This window comes from Anolis carolinensis, chromosome 1, assembly GCF_035594765.1.
Source record: "Anolis carolinensis isolate JA03-04 chromosome 1, rAnoCar3.1.pri, whole genome shotgun sequence".
In the NCBI taxonomy this organism is placed as follows: Eukaryota; Metazoa; Chordata; class Lepidosauria; order Squamata; family Dactyloidae; genus Anolis; species Anolis carolinensis.
In genome coordinates this window covers 196511128-196525474 of record NC_085841.1, presented here as the reverse complement: position 1 = coordinate 196525474, position 14347 = coordinate 196511128, and the positions used below count along the sequence as shown (strand labels likewise).

The window sequence follows — 14347 nt, the reverse complement described above, 5'->3', positions numbered from 1 at the left end:
AACCCGGGACCTTCTGGTCTTTTGAATCAGCCTGGATGAGCTCTAGCTCTCCTATCTCTTGGCATTAGTTGGTCCTTACAGGGTTGATGGTCTTGTGAAGAAAAGAAACAGTCTAGCTGTAGAAGGATGCAAGGGGAGAGGATCATCACTTGCCCATCTGCCCCATTCTCTAAACTGAAGGGGCTGTTCTCCAGCACCCTATTTCTCTCTTTCCATTTGTATCAGGACTAGCTGTGCCCGGCCACGCGTTGCTGTGGCGTTGTCTGGTGGTGTTGGTGAGAAATTGTTGAGGTAGTGGTGGTATTGAACGTCTGTTGTATGGTTGTATTTATGTTTAGTATGCACACTGAAGTGGATTATATGGCAGTGTGGAGTCAAGATAATCCAGTTCAAAGCAGATAATATAAGATAATATAAGATTCTAAATGGGTTATATAGCTGTGTGGAAGGGCCTTGAGTCTACACTGCCATATAATCCAGTTCAAATCCTAAGTGAGACCTAACTGTGCCTGTCCCCTGGGCTGAGTAGGTTGCTGGGAGACCAAGTGGGCGGAGCTTAGCCTTCAAACTGGCAGCAATTGGATAAAAACTATTATTCCTCTCCCTCTAATTAGGACTTTATTTTTCTTTTCTTTTTCTTGTATCAACCTAGAGCTGTGAATGATGGGTTGTGTTGTCAAATTTCGAGGTTGGGGGGCCTGTAGTTTTGTTGTTTTGTCCGCTGCCCTGATGCCATCACTCTTTTATATATATAGATTAAGGACACATGCACAGTAGTTCCTCTTGCACTTGAAAATGCTTATCCTCCAGCTGTCCAGATTTGGCAGGAACAGCTCTGCTTAATCTTCTGTCATCCCACTTTCTCAGCTGCCTTTAAAATGTCAGCTTGTCTCTGTTCCTACTTTTCCCCTTTGTTCTCATAGTACAGTAGAGTCTCACTTATCCAACATAAACGGGCCAGCAGAATGTTGGATAAGCGAATGTCATGGAACCCAGTTACAGGGCTTTGGTAATTCAGCCCTGTAACTGGGAGTCATAACATAAACAATCCCAGGAGCACCTGGCAGAAGAAGATAGAATATGCCTGGGAACTTGGGGCCGAAAGTATAAACAATTATAATTGGTCTAGTGTGTGAAAATGGTAGTAATGTGATATTGGGGGTGGGACTTGATGATGATATTTACGTGTGGTGTTACGTAGCATCAAAAGTTATAAAAATAGTTGTATGTAAACATTGGGTCATTCCTGACTTTTCCAAAGTCATGTGTTCTTCAATAAAGATTGGATTTGAGAGCAGCCATCTCTGATCTGCGTTCAGACTGATCCTTTGAAGTGAGCAGGACAATTAAGTCAGGAATCCAGTTCTCACCCTCCTGCAAATTTGCAGTGAAGTGATAATGAGCAGGGAAGGAGATCAAAGCCATGACGGAGCAAAGGGGCCTCCGCTGGGAGCTCTGCCGTTGGCAGAAGAGACATTGCAAGCCATAGCTTCCTCTACGGGGTACCCCAAGCCGGACGGCGTGACCCAGAGGATTCCCAGAGGGGGAAGAGGCGTTCCGGCGGCGGCAGAAACCAGTTGGGGATCTGGAGGAAGCATGCCGGAGACCGTGGCCCAGCGGTTATCCATCCTGGAAACTCATTTATCCAGGCTGTCGGATACCGTGGGGAGAATAGTGCCAATATTGGAAGAGAATCTCCAAAAAGAGCACATCCGATATGGCGCCGAGAGAGAGCCAAGCAAAGGAGGCGATTGGAGCCAGAGGGGACAGCGAGCTTCAACGCAGAGTCCCGCGGCGGCAAGGGACGAGGGAGACGAGGAATATTGGCAAGAGCTGGAGTTCCGGGACAGAATGGCGCGCGAAGTGGAGCGCCAGCAAGCTCTGGGAACTCTGAGGCCGCCAACCCCAACAGAGCTCCCAACCCCCCGAATGGGCGTCGGAGTAGAAAGACCACTGGGGCCAGGGATCGGGTCCAGTGGATTAGCTGACGAAGGCGGAGAGGAGCAGGAGATCCAGGAAGAGGAGGAGGATGTGCCGTACGACGGGGAAAGGCGAGATGCGGGGGCTACAGCGAGGCCAGTATGCGGATGGGGGGAAGGGCCGACAGCGGCGGCAGGATTTCGGGAGCCGCGCAGAATGACCACCGGAGTGGGGCGCGGCGTGATCCAAGGAAACCCGATGCAACCCTTCCCCATGCCTCCCAGACAGCATCAACGGGCCGCTGAATGGATGCCAAGAAGGGAAGATCTCAAGCTAGAATACGGAGGGGAATCAGCCGAACTGAACTTTTTTCTAATTAGCATCAGGGGATACATGGAAGACAATGCACACACATTCCCCTCCGAAGCAAGCAGGGTTCGGGCCATCGGCAACACACTAAAGAGAGGAGCGGCCAGCTGGTATGTGCAACTACATGCCAGACAGGACCCATGCCTGAGGTCAGTGCCCCGCTTCCTCGCCGCACTGGAAAACCGGTTCAGAGACCGGCTAGAGCAATTGAGAGCTCGAGACCAGCTTAGAGGAATAAAGCAGAGGGACAAAACGGTGCCCGAGTACGCAGAAGAATTCCTCCACCTCGCGGAAAGGGTACCAGAGTGGTCTGAAGTGACCAAAGTGGAATTATTTAAAGAGGGACTACGCCCCGAGATTTTCAGCTGGGCAGCGCACAGAGATGACCCCGAAACGCTCCAGGGATGGATTCAACTAGCGGGGCGCGTTGAATCCACCCTGGCCCAAGTAAAGCGCTTCAGGAGCAGCGGCGGCCAGCAAAGACCGGTGGCGAGAGGTCGAGGAGAAACGAGGAAGCAGGAAAGACCCGGAGGGAGGCCGGGGATTCCCTCCAGAGGAGACAACAACAAACCTAAACCGGGATGCTTTGTATGTGGGAAGACGGGCCATCGAGCAGCAGAATGCTGGGCACGGAAGGGGGAGCCGCCAAAACCCTCAAAGCCCAAGCCAGCAACCGGGAGGCGTGCGGAGGAGGAGGTGCAAGCCCCAGAATCTCCAGAAAAATTGGTGAGTCGGGACAAACGCATGATAGTAGTGCCAATCTGCCTCTCGGGGCTAGAGAATCGGGCCACCTGCAAGGCATTTGTGGATTGTGGTTGTTCCAGGAATATTATAACTCCAGAGTTAGCAGGAGCGTTGAAATGCCAGCAGATGGCGCTTGACTCCCCAATTGCGTTTTCGCAGCTAGACGGATCAGTGGCTACTGGGGAAGTATCTACAAAGGAAATACGGGAGGTCCCATGTAAAATAGGCAAATGGGAAGGAAGAATATCCTTTGTGATAGCCCCTATTGCCACATACCACGTAATATTAGGGATACCATGGCTCGAACAGGCAAATCCCGAAGTAGATTGGAGAGGAAAGAGCCTAGCGTTTAAAGAACAGCAGACGCAATGGGAGATAAGCAAGATTGCAGAAGAGGAGGACGAGGGAGATGAAGAAGGTGAAATAGACCCACTGCTATTGCCACCTGAATACAGAGACTTTGTGGATGTGTTCAATCAGAAAGAGGCAAGTAAATTACCTCCCAAAAGGAATATAGAAGTAGAAATTGAAATAACCCCCGGAGCAAACTTACCAAAACCAAAAGTGTATCCCATGTCTGTGCAGGAGAAGGAGGAATTGAGGAAATACATTGATAAAAACCTGGCGCGGGGCTTCATTAAGCCATCCAATTCTCCTCTCGGGGCCCCAGTGTTATTCAGGAGAAAGAAAGACAACTCCCTAAGATTGTGCATTGATTATCGAAATTTAAATGCAATTACTAAGGACAATAAATACCCTATGCCCTTAGTAAAGGATTTAATTACCGTATTGAAAAAAGGGAGCATATTTACTAAACTTAATTTAATTGAAGCATATCATAAATTAAGGATCAAACCGGAAGATACTTGGAAAACTGCATTTTCCTGCGCATTCGGCCATTTTGAATATAAAATTTTACCTTTCGGTTTAAAAAATGGAGGCGGGTGCTTTATGCAGCTTATAAATGAAATACTGCACCCATTGTTGTACAGAGGGGTATTCATATTTCTTGATGATATCTTGATTGTGACTGAAGATAAGGAAAAGCACGTGAAATTGGTCCGGGAAGTTTTGCAGAGACTAAGAGAAGCAAAGCTGTACGCAAAACTGTCCAAATGTGAATTTAATAAAACTCAAATTGACTTTCTGGGGTATCGGATATCTCCAGAAGGGTTAGCTATGGATCCAGCTAAAGTATCAGATGTAAAAGAATGGGGAGTGCCTCAAACAAGGAGGCAATTGCAATCGTTTCTGGGGTTTGCAAATTTTTATAGATCCTTCATAAAAGGCTTCGCGCAAATAACTGCACCCCTTACTGAACTTTTAAAAACAAAAGGGAAAGGAGAGACAGCAAAAGTAAAAGCTCCTGGCGCCAAACTAAGTTGGACGCCAGAATGCCAAAAGGCATTTGAAACCCTAAAAGAATGCTTCACAGAAGGACCCATTCTAAAACACCCCGATATCAGGAGCCCTTTCATAATCCATTGCGATGCCTCAGACTGTGCGTATGGGGCAGTACTATTGCAAAAGGATCAAAATGGGAACTTAAAACCCTGTGGATATTTGTCCCGGAAGTTCAGCGAAACTGAAAAATGTTGGCCGATATGGGAAAAAGAGGCACTAGCCATATTAAAAGCCTTAGAATGCTGGCGACACTTTCTCGAAGGAAGCGGAATCCCATTTGAAATTTGGTCTGACCATAAGAACCTCCAGTATTTAAAGTCCCCTCGAAAATTGTCCCCCAAACAGATTAGATGGGCACAATACTTCAGCAGGTTCGATTTCCAATTAAAGTTTTTTCAGGGGAAGCAGAATGTCTTGGCAGATGCTCTTTCACGCATGCCTCAACACGAAGGAATACCCACAGCAAAAGAGGGAACAATATTCTCTGACAAACAATGGGGTTTAGCTGTCAGAACAAGAGCACAAACCCAAAAGGAGAACACTGCTATGGTTGAACTCGACGGAAAAGATAATTGGGGAAACGAGCTGAAACAGTCTTATGAAGGAGACCAGTGGATCGCATCCAATGCAGAACAGGGGGAGCAGAAGGGGGGATTTTGGTTTGTGAACAAGAAACTGTATATCCCAGCAACATTAAGGATCAAGATTTTGCATCGTTTTCACAACAACCAGAGCGCTGGTCATACAGGAATTACAAAAACAACAAAAGCAATAGCAAAACATTGCTGGTGGCCAGGGATGAGGAAGGACATAAAAAATTATGTTGTTCAATGTGATGATTGTGCCAGAAATAAATCGAGAGGAGGGAAGCCAATGGGATTATTACAAACAGTAGCAGAACCTTCCAGACCTTGGGAATGTGTAGCTATGGACTTTGTGGGGGAACTACCGGTTAGCAAAGGACATCGTTATATTTGGACAGTATTGGACCTGTTTTCTAAACAGGCCCACTTTATAGCACTGACGAAACTACCATCAGCCGAGAAACTAGCTGAATTGTACATAAACCACATTTACAAACTGCATGGATGTCCCAGTAGAGTGGTCAGTGACAGAGGAGTACAATTCACAGCAAAATTTTGGGAAAAATTCCTGGAAATGCTAGGAGCAGAAAGGAGTTTAAGTTCTGCTTTTCACCCCATGACAAATGGGGCGGTAGAACGTACTCAGCAGACACTTGGGCAGTTCCTTCGAATGTACTCTAACATGAGACAAAATGACTGGTCTCGGTGGTTGGCTTTTGCAGAACTAGCTTTTAATTCGACTATACATTCAGCAACAAATAAAACCCCCTTTGAAGTAGTTTACGGGTATGAAATACAGCCTCTGCCCCAGCTGCCGAGATGGACAGAGAATGAGGGAACAGAGGCAGGGAAATGGAAAGCGCAAATGATGGAATGCTGGAGTCAAGTGACTGCATCCTTAAAAGAAGCACATAAAAAGTATAAAGTATTCGCAGACAGAAAGAGGGTGGAAGGTGATAAATTGGAGAAAGGAGATTTAGTGTGGCTAAGTACCCAAAACATCAAACTGGGGCTACCTTCGAAAAAATTGGGCCCTAAATATATTGGACCATTTAGAATACAGGGTGTTATCAACGAGGTGACTTTCCAGTTGGCATTGCCAAAAAGTTTAGGGAAAATACACCCTGTATTCCATCGTAGCTTACTGAAAAAATATATGGGTACTTTGGACAAAATGGACACATAGAATTATTGTTTTGTTTCAGGCTTGTGATGAAAGAAGAACCGAAGAGGAGGACGAAGAAAAGGAGGGCACCATGTCATGGAACCCAGTTACAGGGCTTTGGTAATTCAGCCCTGTAACTGGGAGTCATAACATAAACAATCCCAGGAGCACCTGGCAGAAGAAGATAGAATATGCCTGGGAACTTGGGGCCGAAAGTATAAACAATTATAATTGGTCTAGTGTGTGAAAATGGTAGTAATGTGATATTGGGGGTGGGACTTGATGATGATATTTACGTGTGGTGTTACGTAGCATCAAAAGTTATAAAAATAGTTGTATGTAAACATTGGGTCATTCCTGACTTTTCCAAAGTCATGTGTTCTTCAATAAAGATTGGATTTGAGAGCAGCCATCTCTGATCTGCGTTCAGACTGATCCTTTGAAGTGAGCAGGACAAGCGAATATGTTGGATAATAAGGAGGCATTAAGGAAAAGCCTATTAAACATCAAATTAGGTTATGATTTTACAAATCAAGCACCAATACATGATGTTATACAACAAATTTGACAGAAAAGGTCATTCAGTATGCAGTAATGCTATGTAGTAATTACTGTATTTACGAATTTAGCACCAAAATATCATGATGTATTGAAAACATTGACTACAAAAATGCGTTGGATAATCCAGAACGTTGGATAAGTGAGTGTTGGATAAGTGAGACTCTACTGTATTTCATTTGCTGCCAACTGAGTTCAAAGTGCAAAAATAGTTTGCATGCTGGTAATTCAGTGGGAAGGTAGGGAAGAAGGAGCAGAGTTTTGCACTTTAAATTTACTCAGGAAAAAGTAAGCAAATGCTTAAGTGTTCTACTGCATTAATAAGCTGTCAGATATGGAGGGTTGGTGTTGTGATTTCAGTGTTGGAGTACGACTCTGAAGACCCACATCCAATTCCTCCACTTGGCCACAAAAACTCACTAGGTAACTGTGTGAGACACACGGTCTCAGCCCAGAAAACCTATTGATAGATTCGCCTTAGCGTTCGCCTTAAGTTCGAAATGACTTGAAGGAACACAATGACAACTAGTACGTGCAAACATTTTCCAGTGTTGGATGGCATTGTTTTTCTCCTTGCTGCACCGCTCCCCTTGATGCTACCGTATTTTCCCGAAAATAAGACAGTGTCTTATATTAATTTTTGCTCCCAAAGATGCACTAGGTCTTATTTTCAGGGATGTCTTATTTTTCCATGAAGAAGAATTCACATTTATTGTTGAACAAAAAAAATGAACATTTATTATATACTGTACAGTAGTTGTCATCACACACCAGCATAAGCAGAAAAACTGTGAATCCTGTCAAGATTTTCTTGTTACTACCATTATTTCCATGTACAAAAATCTATGTTACGTACATTTACCAATCCTGCATTCTCTGATGTTCTGTTTGGTGGTCATGCTTCCAAACAAAAACTTTGCTAGGTCTTACTTTTGGGGGAGGCCTTATATTTAGCAATTCAGCAAAACCTCTACTAGGTTTTATTTTCCGGGGATGTCTTATTTTCAGGGAAACAGGGTACTCCTAAATTTGCTCAGTGTTTTCCATAGTAGAGTTGAGGTTACATTAGCATGGAGAGGGAGGAATTGCAATCAGATGGGGAATTCTAACCCTTCTAATTCTGCTGATATGGGCAGCTTGTTAAGCAGAAAGATCCAACTGGATCATGGCCAATATTAAAGAAATATGTTCAGGTTAGCCAGAAAAATAGTACTTTTGACTAAGGGGAGAGGAAAGATCTCAGCACAGGAACAGTAAATTACGAAATTACAGAAGGACACTGTTTGTTCTTGGTTGTCATGGGATGTTTTCCTCCACATTCTGGGTGACAGCAAGGGAGATATGAAGGACACGGTAAAATGAAATCGAAGCAAAAATAGGGATTGTGGCTTTTGACTGGATGCAAACTGGCATCTTCATTTATTTCAGTGGCAGCAACCCAGTGTTTCCAGATCCACTGTGAAAAAGCTGTGAGGAAGTTTAAAAGGAGGATAGCCAAACTGTCTATTACATTTCCATCATTTGCCATGGCATTTTTTTCATTTTCTGTCCAGAAAGCAATGCAGCTTTCTTTTTGCCTCATTGCATTGCATGAATGGATTTTAATCTTGGACATGCTTAAAATTTTATATAATGTGATTTTATTTTGTAATGGTATCTGTTTTATATGAATTGTTGTTTTGTAGATTGTTTTATATGAATTGTTGTTTTTACATTGTTTTTAGGCATTGAATTTTTGCCTATTTACTGTAAGCCGCTTTGAGTCCCCTCAGAGAGAAAGGCGGGGTAAAAGTGATGCAAATAAATAAATAAATAAATAAATAGCCAAATATGTTTGTTGCTGAAAACTGTGGTGTTGCTTAGCTAAAAGCAAAGCTTCGGTTAACCAATAACACCAACAACGTGCACTCTGCATCTCATCTTTTATGACCTTATCAGATGCAGAGAATGAGCATATTCTCCCCATTCTCCCCCCCCCCCGAGCCTATCACATGATGTAGGGCTACTTCCAGTGGGACTCCGTGGCAGCAGCATTGTTGCAACAAAGACAAAGGAGGCAAAGTGGAAGCAGGGATAGACAAATAAACATTGTGGGAAGGGATACAATGGGTCTCGATGGCAGGAAACAGACCCTGTCCCCTGTTGTTCCCTGCTTTACCCCTGCCCATGTGATAAGGTCAATACTATGTTAGAGATTAGGAGGTGCAGTGAAGTGTGTTAAAGCACTGAGCTGCTGAACTTGCAAGCCGAAAGGTCCCAGGTTCAAATCCCAGGAGCGGAATGAGCGCCCGCTGTTAGCTCCAGCTTCTGCCTACCTAGCAGTTTGAAAACATGCCAATGTGAGTAGATCAATAGGTACCGCTCCGGCGGGAAGCTAACAGCGCTCCATGCAGTCATGCCGGCCACATGACCTTGGAGGTGTCGACGGACAACGCCGGCTCTTTGGCTTAGAAATGGAGATGAGCACCAACCCCCAGAGTCAGACATGACTGGACTTAACATCAGGGGAAACCTTTACCTTTACCTTAAGGTACTCTGAATATACAAACAATAAGTGCCCCCTTCCCTACATTGTTCCAGCCATTTCCTATATTATTATTGTTAAATCAGGAATAGTCTTATCATAGGCACAGCAAGTGTAGACCTTCAGAAAGTAACTTTTTGCACCACACCTCCTAGAATCCCTGCAGAAGTTGCAATTACAGAAGTACCTTTTCAGAAAACAAGTTTTTTCAGGTTACTGACCATGGTTGATTAGAAGGGGGGGGGGGGGTGTCTGAGAGTTGTAGTAAAAACTGAAATTCCCCAAAGTATCTTTTGTCAAGGTTGGCTGGAATTGGTGTAAATTGTATTCCAAAACAAACGTTTCCAAATTATATATATACCGTGTTTCCCCCAAAATACGACAGTGTCTTATATTAATTTTTGGTCCCAAAGAATTCATATTTATTGTTGAACAAAAAAAATTGAACATTTATTATAAACTGTGCGCAGTAGTTGTCATCACAAACCAGAATAACCAGACAAACTGTGAATCCTATCAAGAATTTCTTGTTACTACCAATATTTCCACGTACAATAATCTATGGTATGTACATTTACCAATATTGTATACTCTGGTGTTCTGTTTGGTGGGCATGCTTCCAAACAAAAATTTTGCTAGGTCTTACTTTCAGGGGAGGCCTTATATTTAGCAATTCAGCAAAACCTTTACTGGATCTTATTTTCCGGGGAAACAGCATGTGTGTGTGTGTGTGTGTGTGTGTGTGTATCCCCCATTGGCCCTTTTGGCTGGGGGATGGATATATATATATATATATATATATATATATATATATATATATATATATATCCCCCATTTGGCCGGGCTGTGGCGCAGGCTGGAAAGCAAGCCAGCTGCAACAAATCACTCTGACCAAGAGGTCATGAGTTCGAGGTCAGCCCGTGCCTGCGTCTTGTCTTAACTTAGTGTTGTTTTAACTTAGTGTTCATGTGGCCCGCCCTTGTTTTATTGTTCTTCTGATTTTGTGTAATGTAGTGTATATTATCATTTATTGTATTGTTCAATGTGTTATGATTTGTTGTTCTTTTTATATTCTGTTATATTGTATTGTTCTGGGCATGGCCACATATAAGCTGCCCCGAGTCCCCATTGGGGAGATGGTGGCGGGGTATAAATAAAGTTTATTATTATTATTATTATTATTATTATTATTATTATTATTATTATTATTATTGTCTCTGTCTCTGTTTTATGTTATGGCATTGAATGTTTGCCTTTAAGTGTGCAATGTGATCCGCCCTAAGTCCCCTTCGGGGTGAGAAGGGCGGAATAGAAATGCTGCAAATAAATAAATAAATAAATGAATAGTTCTGGGAAATGTAGTGCAGAGACATCATGTCAAAATTAACTTTCCCAGTCCCATGGTATTTTGGAGAGGGTCAGGAAAAAGTCTCTAAAATGCATTGTGGAAGGCATTTGAATGAGCCCTTGTAGCAAAAGGAAGGCATTTGCAAGAGATACCTTTATTTTTGTAATAAAACTGGAAATTGCTTATTGTTGCCTGGAGAGTGCATGTTAATTTTTAACCTTCCTAGCCCCGATCTGTAAAGGAGGCCTCCAAATTACATGCCCTAAAGAGGAAATATTACTGCAGCCTAGTCTTGAGCACCGAGGCAAATGAACGCCACTCACCAAGTGGGCCAATTAGAGCTGGTGGAAAGAGGTTTGCAGACTTCCTAATGAGACTTCCAACCAGCCCCGAACACTACTGCTAATTTGGCTAACTATTTTTAATGAGAAGGGATTCTCTTCAGGTTAAAAAAAAAACCCAGAACAGATCTAGTGAAGGTGAGCAGAAACAGGAGAGAATATTGCTTGGATAGATTGAAAATGACAATGCTTGCCTGTAACGTCCAGATGTGGTTTCAGCTTGACATGGATTGTTACCATCCTTATTCAATGAAACCACACAGGATGCCGTTGGCTACTAGTGCAGCAGGCTTAACAGCCAGACTGTATCAGAAAGTAGTACAATATTGCCATTGTTTACATAGTTAGCAGGAATGGCTATGAGACCATCAAGTGCTTTGGCGGCTGCCTGGAAGGGTGCTACTGGTGTGTATGGGAAGGTGACAGCAGCCAGGCACAGCTGTCTATTCACTGCCTTGAAGAGATATTTTATACCCTCACAGTGGATACTGCTGTAAAAAGGAGCAGGGAGAGAAGGAAGAAGTCAAAAACAGCATTGTTTTATTTACTGCACTGCAGGGATGTAAATCCTGTCTTACTTTGTTCTCCTGTAGTCAATGGACAAAGCTGGGCATTTTCTCTTGCTGTGAGTTGATAGGATGTTTATTGTTGCTATTGTTGGTATCAGAGTGATTCTGCTCAGGTTCAAAGATTTAGATTCCAATTTTTTTGTAAACAGAAATACATATATATATACACACACACACACACACAGTAGAGTCTCACTTATTCAACACTCGCTTATCCAACGTTCTGGATTATCCAACGCATTTTTGTAGTCAATGTTTTCAATACATCATGATATTTTGGTGCTAAATTCGTAAATACAGTAATTACTACATAGCATTATTGTGTATTGAACTACTTTTTCTGTCAAATTTGTTGTATAACATGATGTTTTGGTGCTTAATTTGTAAAATCATAACCTAATTTAATGTTTAATAGGCTTTTACTTAATCTCTCCTTATTATCCAACATATTCGCTTATCCAACGTTCTGCCGGCCCGTTTACGTTGGATAAGCGAGACTCTACTGTATATTGATATGGACTGAAAAGTGCAAGAACAGTTGCCTTGATGCCTGGTCTAGAAAATGACCCATTGAATCTTGTGATCAATCCACCTGCCATCATTATGTGCTTTGTGTGTGAGTGTGTGCAAGCATGCATAGCTTCACAAAGTGAAAAAGGTACAGTAGAGTCTCACTTATCCAACACAAATGGGCCAGCAGAATGTTGGATAAGCGAATATGTTGGATAATAAGGAGGGATTAAGGAAAAGCCTATTAAACATCAAATTAGGTTAGGATTTTACAAATTTATTTATTTATTTTATTTACAGCATTTATATTCCACCCTTCTCACCCAGGGACTCAGGGCGGATCACATTACACATATAGGCAAACATTCAATGCCTTTTAACATAGAACAAAGACAAGACAAACATAGGCTCCGAGCGGGCCTCGAACTCATGACCTCCTGGTCAGAGTGATTCATTGCAGTGATTCATTGCAGTTGCTCTCCAGCCTGCGCCACAGCCCGAAACATCATGTTACACAACAAATTTGACAGAAAAAGTAGTTCAATATGCAATAATGCTATGTAGTAATTACTGTATTTATGAATTTAGCACCAAAATATCACGATGTATTGAAAACATTGACTACAAAAATGCGTTGGATAATCCAGAACGTTGGATAAGTGAGTGTTGGATAAGTGAGACTCTACTGTATGGAAAAAATAGGGGTCACTCTGTATTTTCAGAGAAAAAAAAGAATAATCGTCCAATCTGGAGCAAACTGTTATGAGCAATGGATTTTATATCAGAGAGCAGGAGGTTGCTTTGGTAGATTTTATTGAAAGTAAAAGTTTCCAGAGCAAAGCTATGGAAGAATAAATGAAAGAAGGAGGGCAATTTGCCCATCGAGTTGATAGGAAAGTAAGAAAAATCTAAAATAAAGATGCACAATGTGTTTGGGATAATTTAATCATTGCTGATTTATTTGCTTTGAATGAGTTAGATTCAATGCATATAATGGTTGAGATATAGTAGAAAACCTCATATTAAATATAGATATTTATGTAGATTAATGCAAAGGATAGGGTCTATGTGTCATAGAGATAGTAGGCATATCATTTGGTTCCTTGAGGTGGGAATGTCAGCTTTTACTGAAATGAAATGTTTGAATAAAACATTTAAATAAAAGGTTGGGTACATGCTATAAACTATAACTTAGATAGATAGATATAAAATCTCTCCTATCTATCTATCTATCTATCTATCTATCTATCTATCTATCTATCTATCTATCATCTATCTATGGGGTTGAACATCTCATGCAAAGACTTCTTCCACTGTTATGAAGAGTGGCAGCATCACAGAAATCACTGAAACCAATCACAAGGAGTGTGAAGGAACTGTATAAGTCCCAGCTCATTTTGTTCGGCTGTCACACCCACAGCTTGAGAATAGCATTTTTTCTGTTAGTTTTACAAGGGTGGAGCTTAAGGAAACCCTTTCTGGTTTGAAGCAGTAAGTTGGTCCACCCCTTTGCCCGGGGAAAGGTAGCCATCTTTAGTTTAAGGTTATTACCACTGGGGAATCTTGGAAATAAGACGTGTCTATAGTTAGTCTCAGAGCCTCCGGTGGCACAGTGTGTTAAAGCACTGAGCTGCTGAACTTGCAGACCGACAGGTCCCAGGTTCAAATTCGGGGAGCGGAGTGAGCGCCCACTGTTAGCTCCAGCTTCTGCCAACCTAGCAGTTCGAAAACATGCAAATGTGAGTAGATCAATAGGTACCGCTCCGCTGGGAAGGTAACGGCGTTCCATGCAGTAATGCCGGCCACATGACATTGGAGGTGTCTATGGACAACGCCGGCTCTTTGGCTTAGAAATGGAGATGAGCACTAACCACCAGAGTCGGACATGACTGGACTTAACATCGGGGGAAACCTTTACCTTTACCTATAGTTAGTCTCAGCAAGATCCAGGCTTGGACAAGCCATTTCAAGTCAATACTACTATTCTGGGAACTTAGGCAGCTATACTGACCTACTGCTGGTCAGTGATAGCCGGTTGAGTTTCCAGCGCCTTCAGCAAGGTGCCAAACCTCAATAGGAGAGACTTGCTCTCTCAACCTCCGGCCTGATCACCTTGGGCATTGGGTGCCCCAGAGACCCCTCTACCAGAGAAGGTGAGCAAGGAAAATTTTCATCTGTCATTCATCTCCAAAATCATCCTCAGCAGCAACTTCAAGAACAACCAGTTACCTTCAAACTTTAAGTATGGACTTTGTTGTGGGGAAATCGAGATAGTGCCGGGGTGGAGATAGGCCCAAGACCAATTAATAAA

At 42.8% G+C, this 14347-nt stretch overlaps 1 long non-coding RNA gene across 4 annotated transcripts in view; it reads left to right on the top strand.

Annotated features, from left to right (window-relative positions):
• Positions 1–6630, top strand: part of LOC103280023 (uncharacterized) — a 1071411-nt gene extending 1064781 nt beyond the window's left edge. For 3 of the 4 annotated variants that reach the window (XR_010000971.1, XR_010000972.1, XR_010000974.1), the window contains one exon: positions 6227–6630. This is a non-coding gene — a long non-coding RNA (uncharacterized LOC103280023). Of the gene's footprint in view, positions 1–314; positions 3016–6226 lie in introns of those variants that run through there. The other variant, XR_010000970.1, reaches the window with a different exon arrangement.
• The last annotated feature ends 7717 nt before the right edge of the window (positions 6631–14347 follow it).